Genomic DNA, 13,371 nt, shown 5'->3' with positions numbered 1-13,371 from the left:
AACGGGAGAGGCCGCGATAGTGAGAGGCCCGTGCACCGCGATGAAGAGTGGCCCCCGCTCGCCGCAAGTGGAGAAAGCCCTCGCACAGAAACGAAGACCCAACACAGCCAAAAATAAATAAATAAATTTATTGAAAAAAAAAAACCTACATATAAATTAAAATAACATATATATTATACTGTACAACATATACATTAAAAAGAACCAAAAAGGTTGTTAAGAAGTTCATTCAATTTACTTATTTTCAAAAGAAGCCCTAGATGCTATAATAGACACATAAGTTAACGGGGTCATTTTGAACTGAATGTTGCCTTATAAAATTTAAATATCCTAAAACTTTATATCAAAATATAAGGTTTTACAAGCTAGGAGAAAATTTTAATTGTATATTTTTCTTGGTTTATAGAGTACAAATTGTAAAAATGTGTGCATAAAAACATATCTGTGCCTCCCTGGTCCCCCACCCCCCGCTTAAAATACTCAGTACGGGAAAGCATGGTGCTTAGGGGACGGTGTGGTAGAACAAAGGTACAAGAGGCTGGATTATTAGGCATTTATTAAATGTCAGAGTAAGTACCTCACATATATTATCTCCTTTATATTATTCACAACAACCTAATGAATAGGTACATTATTATCTTTACAGATAAAAAAACTGGCCAAAGTCTTACACTAGTAACTGGGAGAGCTGGGATTCAAACCCAGGATGGTTTGATTTCCAGGTCAGGGCTTCTCACCACTGTGCTATACAGTAGAAGAGCTTGTGATCCCATTTTTGCGTTAAACACACACACACACACACACACACACACACACACACACACACACACACAATATGCCTGGGAAGAAGTCTAGAAAAACAAAAACCAAAGTGCTAGCAGTTATTTCTGTGGGGTACAACTAAAAGGAGTTTTTTCCTTTTTAAACATTTGTACTTTTTTTCTGGAAATCAGAAACAAACACATATTGAAGTATTTTGGAAGTATTTATTAAGTTTATGGAAAAGGTATGTGACTTTGGGCTTAAGGAAACTCTGTAACTTAAAGAAAGGGACATCCTTTCAGTGCTGTAGGTGTAAGATTTTAAGTCCTTGTTTGTTGCTTGATATTCCCCCCAAGTCATTAAGTGGCTAATGAAACTCTTGCTGGTTAAAACCTCTAGATTCAGTAAGAATTCCCTGAACTTCAATTTTGTCTGTGATTTGCCTTTTTGTCACCACAGGCGGAGCAGCTCACATTCCAGGACCTTGAGCTAGCTGCAAGCAGGGGGGCATGCTCTCAGTGAATGGAGTCACTTAATGCCAATCTTCAGCACTCCGGTCATGTTCCCGTACCTCATGCACTCCTAACTGATTTCAAAAGGGACTGATGGGGAAGAAATAAAGATGAAAATTTGGTCAAGTATCAATAAAGGCACTTCTGTCTTGTTCCTGAAGATAGGTCATCACATTCTTATGACTTCAAAAGTGGTTTCCTAGATTGAATTTCAATTTCTCTTGAATATGTTTTTATTATTTAATTCTATTATCTAAATTAGTTTTCTAATCACTGAGGTTGCTATTACCCAACTGTGTTCCTATTAACATGTTCATATTTTTTGTCAATATTAAAATACATGGTAAATCAAACTGCCATCCAGAATTGTTTAATATACCTCAAGTTTCTTGGGAGTGATAAAGTCTGTTATCTTCTGATTGAAATTTACATAAACTTTAATGAAATATCTTTACAAGATTTTTATTCTTGAAGTTATAGATCATAGAATATAATTCATCTTAACTGCTCAAATTGGGCAAGGGTTGCGGCTGTTTTGCGCGTCTCTTTAGGTCAAGTACCCAGCATACTGCCTGGCACGTAGAAGACGCTTAATATATATTGCTGCTGTAACACAAATTGTGAAAAAGTAATACCGGGATCTTCATTGTTCTGAAAGATCAGGTGTATGTAAATTATTACTTACTACTTTGTTCGAACAGGTCAAATTATTCTCTCCCACTCCAGGTAGGAAATTCCAGCAGCCTCATTGCATAACAATCAGGCAAACAGCATTTTTGCTGCTGAAAAGGCCTTTGGTCATCAAAATACAATAAGGTATTCCTAGGTGAAGGCAAGGGGAAGCCTCCGTTAAAATTATTTTTCCCTGCTCTATTCTAGACAAACAATAAAGATCACTAGGAAAGTAAGTTAATATTGAGGATTAAAAATAAGCAAAAAGTTCCATTTTGAAGACTATATATTCAGCCCATTTACCTTCAAACTAATTCCACAATTCTGTATGATAGCTGGTCATTATATGTTATTCAGAACAGTCTATTTCTTTCTGAACCACTTACTTTATATGATTCCCAAATTGTTCACCACTCTGGGATTCAGGGATCACGCAGTAAATATGTGCAGTTTTGAAATGCTGTTTTAAGTCACTGAATGTTTTAAGTCACTTTTATTGGAACAATAAAATGAGAGGCAGCTCCACATTAGACACAGGCATATTCCTTCTTTCCTCTCGCCTTCCAGCCATCTATTCCTAGAAACACTTCCCCAACTTTTACTGAATGTCTACAACGTGTCTACAGGCACTGTGGCCATGAATGACTCCATCCCATTCCCTTTCACCTCTCATCTGAAGATGCCAAGCAGTTTATGTTCTAGGATCTTCCACTGGAATGTGAAACATTTTAAAATACAAGAATGGGATCATCCACAATAACTCTGTTTCACTGGGAAGATGTATTCACAATTTCTAATAACTTAATTATCAACAACCTTCTAGAATGAAATCCATTTATAAGTCTGGGACTGTTTGGTTAGATAGTGAACAGCAGTTAGAAGCAAGTTCATTAGCAGATTAATAAATCAAGGCAATTCATTTTAATGTGAAAAAAATCTTAGTTTTGTTTTAAGGAGAAGACACCATGTCTTCATCACAGTATTACATGAGAAAATGCAATAAATCACTATAAAATTCTGTACACTTAAGAAATTATATATTTTTTCATTCATAGACATAAATGGAGGCAAAATTACCTTTGCTGAATATTTATGGCTGACTTTGAAACCCAAACCTCCCTCATCTTGACATCCCATGCTACGTGTGAGAAAACTAGCCTTCTCACACTCCTCTGCAGCCAGAGAGCCGGCCAGTGACCGAGGGTCTAGAAGGAGGCACGTGAGGGGAGGCGGTGGCACCGCGGGGAGAGTAGCGGGGGCACTGGCCCTGGATACCCCGACTCAGAATCTGGCTCTCTGGGCTTCCTGGAGGTTCTGAAAGTTGACACTTAACAGCTTCTGATAAGTTCCTTTCCTGCTTACACAAGCCAGAGAGGATTCTACCGTTTGTAGCTGAAAGTTCTGACTGATGTTTTATGACTGAAAACAAATGCAAACAGGCCCTCTGAAAAGAGCTGAAACCTCACTCCTTAACTCTTTACCTGTATTTCCAAGTGCACACTGGATATAATACATTTTGTACTCAACACATTGAAACCCTTTTTCCCCCCAAACGAACTCCCATTTAATCATCACCACCTAGTCACTCACACTGAAGAACATGGAGTCATTTTATTGTCTCCCCTACCCTGCCCGCCTCACTAGCATGTAAGCTCCACGAGGGCAGGGAAGTCTGCCTTGTTCACAGATACACCTCCAGAACCTACGACAGTACCTGGCACATGGCGCTCACTCAAAACATACAGCCTCTGAATTCATCCCTACGACCAAGGACACAGTTCAGGCCTTCATCCTCTCATCGTCTTTTGGCTAGATCATTCTTTCAGTCTCTTTCCTAACTTGTCTGCTTGGCTTTGATTTCTCATCCTTTCAGGCTCTCTTCCAGGCTGCTGCTACAGTGATTTTTCAAATCTGAAAACATTCAAACCTGAAATTCTCCTGATGCTAACGCACAACAGATCCTTACAGGATAAATTTCAAACATCTTAGTTAGTATGGCAGAGATTCAAACATCTTCGTATGGCACAGAAGGCCCTCCACCACCTGGTTCCTTCCCGTTTGCCCTTTCCCACACAAACCTACATTCTAGGCACTTCTAATTACTTGCAGTTTCCTCACATACCAGGCTGCTCCACGCTTCCAATGCTATTTTGGGGGTAGAATATGTAGGAACACAGTCTGGAAACTCAGAATTACACAAATTCCAGAATGGTATATGTGGTACAGTGTAACAATATATATGCCATACACCCATGAAATGGAACACTCTTAAGTTTACCTTCACTTTGTATCACTTAATAACAGGAATATCTTTGGAAAATGGTCTAAATTGTCACTACTCAATTTCCTCCTGATTTCCTACTGTGTCAGATGTGAGCTTAAGTGGACAGCAGTAGGTAAACAGGAGGGGACGGGGGAGTGGAGAATTTGATGGAGCTACACAGTAACTTTACCATGTCATTTCCCTCACCTTCTCCCTGGTCTACATGGGGCTCTTTCTATCACTAGTAAAGTGCAGGCTACTGTCATTATTCTCCTATAAGATACACTGAATTGGGACAGAATCCGAGTTATTTCACTGTTTTATTTAAAAAAGTCACTGTGTTAAGAAATTTTATACACACACATATGTGTACACACACAGCCATAATAATGTGAACCCCTATTAGTAGTTCAAAAAATTAAGCACAGCCAAAAAAACAAATTCAATTTCACTTGGCATTAAAGGACAGGAATTACTGGAATGAATATTCTAGAAACTATTTGATTTATGAATAGAGCATGGGTGTGTACCACTGTCTAGACCACACACCCTCCACAGCGTCCTCTCTGGTGAGCACTAATCATCCTTCGAGAATTAGCTTGATGAAAGTTGATCACTTCTTCCTTTACATCAAGAATGTACCCATTAATGTATCTCGAGTTTTGTTTTTCATACGATTGTAATTGCAGGATTTGTTTACCTGTTTCCACTACCAGACTATGGCTCTCTTGAGGGTAAAGATGGTGTCTTAATTCTATCTGCATCCGACCAGCATTGAATAGGATGCTAAATAAATGATAGCTGACCTTAACTTTTTGGGTTGCTCTTTATTAAGGCTAATCCTACGTTATTTTAGAAATTGTTTCCATCATTCTACAAAGGAGATTTTGGCTCTTTCTACATCTTATAGAAAAGATGTCTATTGTAAATATTATAGGAATCAATCCAACAAATATTTATTGATCATCTACTGAGTGCCAGACATTGTTAGAGGCTGGGGTATAATGGTGACAAGAGGCAAAGCCTTTGCCTTCTGCATGCTCACAATTGTCTTGTAATTACTCATTACAGTACGCATGTGACTCCCCCACTGGATCACATGCCCCTCAAAGGCAAGGTGTCAAGAGACTTTTGAAAGGCTGATCTTAAAGGCAGAAACCTGTAAGAGAGTACTCTGATGAGTCCAGCAGTGTTATGATTGAAGAAGCATTCACATATCTATAACAACCCGAAGTGTGAAACATTTGTCTTTTAAAATAAAAACAAGACCGGGCTTCTGGTGGCGCAGTGGTTGAGAATCTGCCTGCCAATGCAGGGGACACGGGTTCGAGCCCTGGTCTGGGAAGATCCCACATGCTGCGGAGCAACTAGCCCTGTGAGCCACAACTACTGAGCCCGCGCATCTGGAGCTTGTGCTCCACAACAAGAGGGGCCGCCACAGTGAGAGGCCCGCGCACCGCGATTAAGAGTGGCCCCCGCTCGCTGCAACTAGAGAAAGCCCTCGCACAGAAACGAAGACCCAACACAGCCAAAAATAAATAAATAAATAAATAAATAATAAAAAAAATAAATAAATAAAAATAAACACAAGACCCAGCTCTCCTTCTACTTACCTGTGAAAATGAGGTGAATCGGTATTAGGACTACCCAGGTAGGAATCTGAACATGAAGCCTCCGAGGGAAGAGGTATGTAGCAATGTGAAATGTATTGTTATATTCAAGAATTTGCTTCAGTTCCCACAGATCAAAAACTATAAAGTGCTAGAAATCAGCCAGTTTGGGAGACCATCAATATAATAGTCCACATGTGCAGATAAACCTGACATGTCATGTCTCCCCTCTGTATTACGACAACCTCTTCAAATGGTTGTTTAAACCACCCCAATTTCGCAGCATTACATAATCTATGTATTTCACTATTACAACATATTCTTTCACAATATTTTTTCTAAAATGACCCTTAGGTGATCTTCCTTTACTGAACAGAGGTAATTAATAGATGAACTCTCATTGATCATATGTTCATTAATCTTACTATAAATATTTTCAAAACTGTATGTGTACATTGCTGGCCTGACTTTTTGCTCTTGACTTTCCTATTAGTTTTACTATTTTGAGCTCTGACCATAAATGTTGAGTTCCACACAAAGGTTCTGTATTTCTGGACATTCAGATGGCCTACAGGCACGTGAAAAAATGCTTGACATCATTAATCATCGGAGAAATGCAAATTAAAACCACAATAATATGTCACCTCACACATTTCAGAATGGCTATCATCAAAAAGAACACAAACAACAAATGTTGGTGAGGATGTGGAGAAAAATGAACCCTGTACACTGTTGGTGGGAATGTAAATTGGTGCAGTCACTGTGGAAAACAGTGTGGAGGTTTCTCAAAAAAACTAAAAATAGAACTACCATATGACAAAGAAATTTACTCCTGGGTATATATCCAAAAAAACAAAAAACACTAATTTGAAAAGATACATGCACCCCCAATGTTCACAGCAGCATTCTTTACAATTACCAAGATATGGAAGCAACCTAAGTGTCCATCAACACTGGATAAAGAAGATGTGGTGTATATATACATATATACAATGGAATACTACTCAGCCATAAAAAAGAATGAAATTTTGCCATTTTCAGCAACATGGATGGACTTGGAGGGTATTATGCTAAGTGAAATGAGTCAGACAGAGAAAGCAAACACTGTATGATAGCATTTATATGAGGAATCTAAAAAATACAACAAACTAGTGAATATAACAGAACAGAAACAAACTCGTAGATATAGACAACAAACCAGTGGGTACCAGGGGGGAGAGGGATGAGGGGAGGGGCAAGATAGGGGCAGGGGATAAAGAGGTACAAACCATTATGTATGAAATAAATAAGCTAAGAGGATATATTGTACAACACAGGAAATATAGCCAGTATTTAATAATGACTGTAAATGGAGTATATAACCTTTAAAAATTGCGAATCAGTACATTATACACCTGTAACTTATATAATATTATACACCAACTATACTTCAATTAAAAACAAGTTCTGTATTTCTTCTGCACACGTTAACTCTTGAATTTAAGAACTACCACATGCTTACAGATGAAATCTCAGTAGCTGGAATAAATTCCAAAATGCATTTTTCTCCTTCTCCACCAATTCATTACTAACTGAAGTTATTCCATTAGCAAATGTTCTGGATTCTAAATCCATTATGAAAAAAATTCTGGCAGCTCATTATTGGTTTTTTATAACTGCCTTTGTAATCCATTGCTCTAATATTTATAAGTCCAACTTTCACTTGATTCCAAGGTCCATTTCTCAGTTAAAAGAGAAAAAGTTGGTTTGTTTGGGTTTTTATTTTAGGCGTTTAATTCATATTGAAATTACTTACTACCCAGCTATCCTCTAGGCATTACAGATTACTTTTTAATGAACCGCTTCAGAATCTTCTTAGGTATGAAAGCTAGGCTTCATAGTCCACAGGTCACTCCAGATTTCCTATTATGCACCTAGGATTTTCTCAGCCAGAATCTGGCAAAATAACTACTAATGATTCTCAACTTTTGGTCTCTATTTGGAGTGCTACCAGATAAAATTTAAAATAAATTCCCTTCATGGAGTAACCCATTCTATCCAATACTTAAATTTCTCTATCTTCATTAACTATAATTAAATCTTAAATTATGATACGGCGATAACATCGTACCACACTTTTAAGTCTTTTAAAATTTCTATCTAGTATTGCTTTGACTTTCCTTTTAATTAGTACATTTTAAACTTTACCCAGTTTCTGTTAATGCATTTGTAAAATATTCCGTTAGTTTTTTGTGAGTTCTTATCTGGGTAAAGCTCATTCTGTGGTTTAGCTTTCTTGAGTGCTCTTGAATCTATGCTTGAGAAGGGCACTTTTTGAAGATAATGCCTGTGAAAGTCCCAGGTTTTAAAGCATTCACCATGTAAGCAGGTCAAATTTCTCCTCATCTTGACCTTGGCAAGAATGTTCCTGAGTTCATTTTATACTCATAATTAGCATGGTGAGAAGTGGGGTCTAGAAGCCTAAGATGGAATCAAGGGCTCTCCAGTGCCATGAGCCATCTTCTGATGTTCCAAGAACTCATACCACCTAACAATAGGAAACTGATAGGTTTTAACAGTTTTGTTTTTCTTATGTTTGGGAAACAAGGACCTCATCTCTCCCTTTTAGTTAGATAAGAATTAACTAAGGGCTTCCCTGGTGGCGCAGTGGTTAAGAATCCACCTGCCAATGCAGGGGACACGGGTTCGAGCTCCGGTCCGGGAAGATCCCACATGCCGCGGAGCAACTAAGCCCGTGTGCCCCAACTACTGAGCCTGCGCTCTAGGCCCCGCGAGCCACAACTACTGAGCCCGCATGCCACAACTACTGAGGCCGCGCACCTAGAGCCCGTGCTCCGCAACAAGAGAAGCCACCACAAGGAGAAGCCCGTGCACCACAACGAAGAGTAGCCCTGCTCGGTGCAACTAGAGAAAGCCGTGTGCAGCAATGAAGACCCAAAAATAAATAAATGCAGTCAAAAATAAATAAACAAAAATTAAAAAAAATGAATAAAATCTATCTTTAAAAAAAGAAAATTAACTAAGAAATAAATCCTTTACATTAAACAGAGACGTACTCTGTCTTACTGCCAGAACTAGAGCAATTAGACAAAATTAAATACATTATGCTTATTCTTCCTGAGACAGCTGTGGATAGCTATTCTTCCACTAGGCTATTTCAGTAAGTCAAAGACGGGAAGGCCAATATGTACCACAGACGATGAAGGTGAACGGCTCTGCCTGGCTGAAGCAGAGGAGGGGAGCTGGGAGGCAGACGGCTATCCCTACCCACCACGTTATTTTTCCTAAGGGGCTCTGAGGACCCTAGTTTGACAAATCACTAGCATTTAGATAATAAGGATATTTTAGCAGTAATACTTAGAAAGCAATCCTTCTTAGTATTTTACTACATTTTTGGGAGCCTCTTCCAAATTTACTTATTGTCTATTCATAATCAATCTCAACAAAAACAAAACCAAAAGCTCTTAGTCCAAATTTATGATTTTTCAGGACTGAGGCTTCTTTCTGTGTCCTCTTTATTGTGCTCTCAGACTCTAGAAAATTTTCTATTGGATGGAGACTGATTTCCTTCTTCCTGCCAAAGGACCACTTGATACCAGCAGTCAGGAAAAGTGAAACCATGACAACATGCCCATAATTGTAGTTTATTATTATTTTTGTGTGTTACGGTTTTAAATTGCCCCTGAAAATGGTATATGCCTGTAATTTGAACTGAGCAAGGCATAAAAAATGAGACAGGGCAAAGGCTCTCTTTTCATAATTATTTATATGTCTGAAGGTGACACTGAGGTTAAAGAAAAGGTACTTGAATTAAAAATGATGTCCTTCACGTAGAATGCAGCTGCTCCTGAGCCATCAGCAACAGGACATGAGCCCTGAGTTCCCTTCCATGCATGGTGATGGATATGTGCCCGTCCACCTGCACTCACTTGTCACAATCATCTGGGTGACCAACAGAAGGAGCAAGCAAGACGGCTGCAGGAAGGCAGGCCTGAGGCTTCATGGAACACGGGAAAGGTCAAAGGCTTACAGCCTGACCCACATACTCCTTGCGCAGTGACACTTCACCTGAAAAAACTGGCCACACTCTCAGAATATGCTTTTACAATTTCAGTCTTTAAAAAATAATGAGGAACAGCAAAGGGTGGTATAAAAGTGCAATCTTGGTTTTCCACTAGCTGCTAGCAAGTTTAGAGTAAAATGTATAACTGAACATTGTGGTGAACATTTTTGGTCTCATGACTGGCTCTATTTTGTTCTCACCCTTGTTTACTCAATTCTTCATTCCACTCCTCCCTCGTGCCACTTTACCATATTTTCGGACCTTTGTAACATCTGTCTAAAATGGATTCCAGGAAAAGGTAAGGTAAAAATAAATAATATTACAGCCAGTCTCTGAAAGAGAAAGTTATGTACTTGATGCACAGCAAAAACATTAAAGGAACAGGAAATATCAGATTAGCCCTTTAAACAATTCAAGTAACTTTCACAGGGACTAGAGGTGAACACACATTTTAGAAGATGTTAAATATTCTTTGACAAAAGCATTTTGTGTTACTGCTTTGAATCTATGAATAAAAGATCCAGAGGACCACATGGGAAGGGGAAGATCAAAAAGAATGTCGTACAAGACAAAAATGAGACAAACAGTTCCCTCTGGTATCTCCATAAATTATACAGGAAGCATGACTTCTGTTTAAACCCATCCCACAACAGGTATTCCAACCAGTAAAAGTAGAAATCAGAATAGAAGGGTTTTCTAACATTTCAGTGGACATTTGAAAGAGTGAAAGCAACTGAGAGGAAAATAGTAAAATGACTAAATACAAAACCAAACTCTCTTTCCTAAGTATTCTGCCATAACTTAGGATGCTATTTAGGCAAAGGGTCAAGCCTCAGAATAGATGGGCTACTGTGAATTATTTGTGTTGAGGTCTACAAAATGCTACTGTCTCCCTCATTTCTGTTCTTTCAAATTCTTCCAAAGGCAAAGAAACAGAAAAGGAAAACATTTCTTAAAATTTAAGAAAAAAAAAAAAAAAGAAAGAGCACACACAAATATACTCCTTTTAGAAATATGTAAAACAATTCAAATCTTACATTTTTAAATAAAACTGGCACTGGTAAGAAGCAGCGCGAGGGTCCTGTTTTTCTACTTGCTTTACAGGAGATGGAGCACAGAGTTAACATGGGACTAAGCTTTAGAGATCTGTAGTAAGAGGTACACTGGCTGACATCCTAAACCCTTAAAATTCCTCATTATAAATAGTTCTGTTTATGATGCGTACAATATCATTGTGAATATTATTTAGGATGTAAAATGCTTTAAAAAGCCTATATAAAAATTCACTTAAAAGCAACTTTAAGATACCATAAAATTAAATGTTTTATTAAACGTGTACCGACTGCTCTGATCATTTATCCTGTTTAGGCATTCAAAAGCAAATGATATATTCATATACGATTCTTTGATACTCATGTAAAGACATTATCAAATTTGGTGTGTGTCTAAAGAATGATATTCACTTTCTGTCCATTGATTACCCAGAAGATTTTATTAAAAAATTTTTATAAACAGTCAAGTTTCTGTAATTTCTGAGGAAACTTTTCATTATGAGTGTGAAAAGGAAGAACATGATATATTTCTTAAAGTTCTGCTTTGCTTTTTGAGAAAATAATGCTTCTCCCTGTAATAGCATTTTCAGCTCTTGATTCATGGACAAGCACCATAAATAGCTGTTTTAGTGCTGAAGGAGGAATGAATTCACACGTGGGGTAGAGTACAGACCCCGCATCATCAATGACTGTCCAGGAAGAAGAATGGATACATAAGGATACAGTCAACATTTGGTGGAGCATATGCTAGGCTTCTAGGTAGTAAGACTTAACGAACCTAGCAAAGTGCTTCTAGAATGCTTTAAATCTCCCCTGAAAGCTCTCATGGATCCCTAATTTGTCCCACATCCCCTTTCCCACCCTGTTTCCTTCTCTTCTCTATTATCCCCCCACACATAATTATGCAGGGTTTCCAAACTACTGAATAGGGGAATGAAACGGAAAAAGGCCTGTTAGAATGAATGAGAAGGAATGACAACAATGACAGTGGAAAGTAAAGTCTCTTCAAACAGAATTCTTGATATATAATGTGTGAGCCATAAACACCGCTCAGGCACTCTCCACGGCAAATGGACAAGTGGCTGGACAAGACTGTTAAATTCCTAGCTTTAATACCCAGCATTCTTCTTTTAAGAAATATGAATGAAAAGAGGAACAATGGTTCGCAACATGACACAAGTGGTTGGTCTGCTTTATCCTTCTTTCCCCTCTTTGCTCCCTCTCTCATTCATTGCCACAGTGAGCCAACATTATTGATGGAAAAGGCATTACAAAGTATATGGAGCATACTGTGTACATTCATAATCTAATTTAACTTAAATAAATATTCTTCATTTAAACTACTGAAGAAAACATCTACCACTCAGATTTTTAAAAATATGACCTTCCTAACTTTATAAAAATGAAAAAAAAAAGTTTTAACCATAATTTCAGTCAGAAAATTAAGAGCTGGATCACTTAATATTTAAACTTTTTGTTATACAGCATTTAAAACACACACTCACTGATATATAAAAGAAAACAGTATAATGAACCCCCTATGGATTTATCACCCAGCTTCAACAAATAAAAGGGAGCATGTGGTCAACACTTACTTCATCTATACTTTTACCCACTATTTTCTGTGCATTACTAGATTATTTTGAACCAAGTCTCAGGCATCTTATTACTTTAGATGTATCTCTAAATATAGAGACTTTTAAAAGATTATAACCTATAATGTGATAACATTATCACACCTAAAAAAATTACCAGTAAAATTCTTCATATCAACAAATATCTAGTCAGTATTCAAAGTTCCTGTTTGAATTTTTAAAAACAGTTGCTTGAATCAAGACCAAAACAATGTCTACACATTGTATTTGGCTGCTATGTGTCTAAAAATTTCTTTTCATGCAGTCTCACCCTCCCTCTTACATCATTTTTTCCCTGTTTGAAACGATTTCAGTTGCCTTGCAAAATTCCCGATAGACTGGATCTAACTAACGCATCAGCAAAGTGTCATTTAACCCGTTCCTCTGTCTCTGATTTCCTATGAATTGGTACTTATATCTAGGTGGTTGAGCAATTTGGAGGCAAGAATGCATCCTAGGTGATGATATGCACTCCCCATTGCATCATTTCAGAAGGCCAAAACTTCTGACTATCTTTTGTTTTGTAGAACATCTATCTTAGATCAGTGAGTTCAGGTGCTGTCAGCCTGATCCATTTATTGTAAAGTTTCTCATCATTTTTTCAGCTAAAGATTTTAGCAGCCATTGATGATCATTGATGTAAATACATTGTTTTGTCAGTGGTTGCAAAAAAAACTCACCCAAGATTTTAATTTCTAGACTTTGTTTTAATGTACTACTCTGGTCAATAGTAGTTTCTACCTTTGTATTTATGTTCATAAGGAAAACAATACTGTTTCACTTACTATTTACAAATAAGTCTT

At 37.7% G+C, this 13,371-nt stretch overlaps 1 protein-coding gene across 1 annotated transcript in view; it reads right to left on the bottom strand.

Moving 5' to 3' along the window:
- The window catches only part of PKP4 (plakophilin 4), a 246,543-nt gene that overhangs the window by 86,760 nt on the left and 146,412 nt on the right, over positions 1–13,371 (bottom strand). The gene's annotated exons all lie outside the window — the stretch shown is intronic.

This window comes from Balaenoptera ricei, chromosome 7 (assembly GCF_028023285.1).
Source record: "Balaenoptera ricei isolate mBalRic1 chromosome 7, mBalRic1.hap2, whole genome shotgun sequence".
Classification (NCBI taxonomy): domain Eukaryota; kingdom Metazoa; phylum Chordata; class Mammalia; order Artiodactyla; family Balaenopteridae; genus Balaenoptera; species Balaenoptera ricei.
This window is presented reverse-complemented; position numbering and strand designations above follow the sequence as displayed.